This window comes from Frankliniella occidentalis, unplaced genomic scaffold (assembly GCF_000697945.3).
Source record: "Frankliniella occidentalis isolate FOCC.00 unplaced genomic scaffold, Focc_3.1 Scaffold47, whole genome shotgun sequence".
In the NCBI taxonomy this organism is placed as follows: Eukaryota; Metazoa; Arthropoda; class Insecta; order Thysanoptera; family Thripidae; genus Frankliniella; species Frankliniella occidentalis.
In genome coordinates, this window is record NW_026267177.1 from 2052726 (window position 1) to 2056270 (window position 3545).

The window sequence follows — 3545 nt, forward strand, 5'->3', positions numbered from 1 at the left end:
AAAAGGCAATGAGGAGCTGTATTCAGTATCACCTTAAGGCGGTAGGAGCGTACGGCCAGTCTGGGAATGGCTGCGTATTAAATGTTTTGGGTGGCGTCCGAACGGTCAGGCAGGCCCTGCGGGGTGCGGGCGGGTGCGGGGGAGGCGGGACTGCACCGGCCGCGACGCGTGACAAATCCAGATGGCGAGGACCCAGGCCGCCGGGGTCTGCCTCGATGCGTCCTGCCTCCTTCGAGCTCCGGGCCAGCTCTGCCTTGGCCTCTCCGGCGACCAAGTCCCGAAAAGTACAACTATAAAATCCGTTAGAATTATCGTAGAATTTTCATTCTTGGACTTTTGGACTCTGCCAGATTCTCAAGAAATTGATGCCGTGCATGCTAGAAGGCTCGCAAGCTTGGAAAAGGACTTATGTCCGCTCGCCATTGCTCCAGTCAGCCCGTTTCGTTCCGGTCACCACATGGACCCCTGTGCGAGCCGAGCGCCGCGCCCCAAGAGGCCCCCTCCCCTCCCCACCCTCTGTTTCCAAAGACACTATTATATGACAATAGGCTAGCGAAACAGTGCTCTGACTGAAAGAGGCTATGCCGTTGAGAACGGTGCAAATAGTGCTCCTACCGAGAAAATTTGAACATTTTTGAAAGTTTTGTGCCGACTGCGGTTTTTGTGGAAAAAAACGAAGTCTCTACAACAATTTTTATCGAAAAGGCTACAAGTTTTAGTAGGTTTTAGTTCATGTCATTTGACTAAAAATTGCCCTTGAGCGATGATTTTTGGTATTCTAGTTGACATTTTCCTTGCCGATCCAATGGTGCCAATGCCAGTTTTGTACAACCTCTATTTCAAATAGTTGAACCCGTATGAGAAGTGCGGTAATTAGTCACGGCGACCCCCCTGCTGTGAGGGTAGGCCAGCAGCCGGAGGAGGCCGCCGAGCAGGCCCCATCCCACCCGCCTCTTTTTTTTCGGGGTGCCCCCCACACCCCTCCCGCTCCCCCTCTGCGCGACGAAGACGGCTGCAGGCTGTCTCTCTCTAAAGGTCTCAGGCGGTTCGAAACAGAGGTTTACGCGTGACATATTTTCGAGAAAACCTCAAACCTGAGATTCTTTTTGACGAGGTCGTTAGAAAGACCAAAGTTCAATCTAGTGCATGGTCTACTTTTCATCTCTATACGTTCAGCCGTTTGGCTGCTATAGGGGCCTGTAAACAACTAACTTTCAAGGCATTCCAGGACGAAAACTATTCAATTTCATACCTTGAAAAATAGACAATGCACTAGGTCTAGTATGTGACTACCCCACTGCGAAGTTTGAAAACTGTGCGATTTGCCGTTTCGCCGAAAATGTGTCACGGAGTTGTCAAAATTTCGAACTTTGAGGCGTCGCGACGCCAAAACTAAGCGTCGGAGAGCAAAACGGTTTGAGGTGGTGTATTCTGGTAACAAACACTACCGATTTCTGAAATAAAAATTTTACGCTCCTACCGCCTTAATCGAACAATGCTCTTCCCACCCTTCCCCCGTCTTGCAAGCCTTCGGATGGATAGTTTGACTGAATTTTGTCGCGAAAATAACGTTCCCGGGGCACTGGCGCTGGCGGCCCGGCAGCATTCCCCGAGCCTTGCTTGTGGCAGGGTGCGCCAGTAGTGGGTGTGTGGTGGTGGGTGCGTTCCTGTGCGCTGTCGCTGATGCAGTTGGGAGCGGTCCATCGCGCGAGACAATGCCACTTCTCTGAACTATAGATCGGTGGCTGTCGTCCCCGCCCCGCCCCCCTTCGCCCCGCCCGCCCGGCCGTCTCAGCTGAATAGACCTGCGGCAGCAGCAGCAGCAGCAGCAAGAGCAGCAGCAGCAGCAGCGCTGCCGGTGACATAAGTCAGTACACTCCAGCCTCCAATTATCTATCGCCCACGACGTCCTGCGACACATCCCGCCGCTGCCACACCCGCCGTTGTTATGGCCGTTGTTTTTTCGCCGCTCGAATCGAGCCGCCAATCAGCCTGTGCAGGCGCGAGCGGCTTTTATCAAAGGTGTTAAAGTGAGCGCCACCCTGCTCCGCCCGCGACGGCGTTGCGGAGAGCTTTTTTTGGTCTTTGGCCGGTCGTCTAATTGCTCGGCTGTAAATCAGCAGCGCCTCCTAGGTGCAATGCGATTACTGCCCAGCGCCCCTCGTGAGTAACTGCGAGCCAATAAATTATCTCGTTCAATGAGTAAACACACGCACACACCACACACATGTGCGCAGGCAGGCCGGAGTGCGTGTGTGCGTGTGTGTCTTTCATTGTCACTTCGCCTCCCCCCTCATGCGAGTTGATTCAAGACCACGCGTGGCGCGGGTGGCGCGGTGACGGCGACCCGTGGCGACCCTTGCCTGCCTGGGCGAGACCGTGGTGGTCGTCAGTGCGTCCGCAGGGCCCCGCTGGCGCCGCGCAGCGTGCTCACCAAGAATGATACAATCGTTTGTTTGGTCCAAGTACAACTCCGACCTAAGACCAGTGCTTGTGCACATGAAATGCGAGAATAAAAGAATGCTCTCACAATGCGCACCCGTCCGCGGCGGCCCGGTGGCGCCCGGGCGGCGCCACGCCCCCGCGTTTATCGGGCTCACGCGCCGCCCGTATGGCACCGGCCGTCGCCGTCCTGGCGGGCTCGCCGCGGGGAATGCTAAACACCGCTTCACGCCCGCGAGTCACGTAACGTGTCACTGTCAGCGCGCCCTAATCTATTTCCGATATTACATGATGAGCACCTTTATCTCGTGTTGTTTTGGTCAGGGAATCCGCACACATCAGTATTGTTCCGCCTCTATCTCACCGGACCCAGAGAGAACCGGACCCGCCTGTGAGAGGAGTCTCGTGAGCCCTCATCACGAGACTGCCGCTCGCTGCACACCTCTAGCCCCCTGCAGGCAGGCCCCAGTACAGGGCGGGGCGCACGGCCACGACGATTCTTCATGCTCGAAAACAATTGATCTCACCCACCCCGTGGCGCAGGCTCAAAAACTCTCGTCTGGTGCCAGCCCTTTTATCCGACCGTTATGTAACCACGATTCCTTCATTATTATGTCGTCGTGACCGACAGCCTGCCCCCCCCCTCTCGGAAAACCAAAAAAGGGAAAATTTTGCCGTGCTGTTTGTTTCTAATTGTAAATGTTTCGGTCCTGACGGCCCACAATGCCCGACGCGGCCCACAACCCTCCCCCGCCCGCAACAGGTTGCAAATCAGTGCTCGGATGCTGCGCTGCTGCGCCCCACCCCGCGCCCCCTTTGCATCCCGTCACGGGAATTAGATACAGGCACCTCGCATTAATCAGTGCCGCAGAGTGTTGAGGGGCGCGGGGGCGGCGCAGGGGCGGCGCGGGGGCGGGGTAGAAGCAGCAACCCCTCGGCCGGTGACCTAATTGCGCGAATGTGCAGCAAGTTGTTTCCTCGATAAAACATAACCCCACACAATGGTTGGATATTTTCGACAGTATATTCGGCCGTCGCCTCTTTCTTTCCTCCTGGTCATTCCATCTCATCTATACTATTGTGGAAAAGCGACTGACTCGGGG

General features: G+C 55.8%; 1 protein-coding gene across 1 annotated transcript in view; it reads left to right on the forward strand.

Annotated features, from left to right (window-relative positions):
- Positions 1–3545, forward strand: part of LOC113207834 (alpha-glucosidase) — a 27151-nt gene that overhangs the window by 14706 nt on the left and 8900 nt on the right. The window lies entirely within an intron of this gene.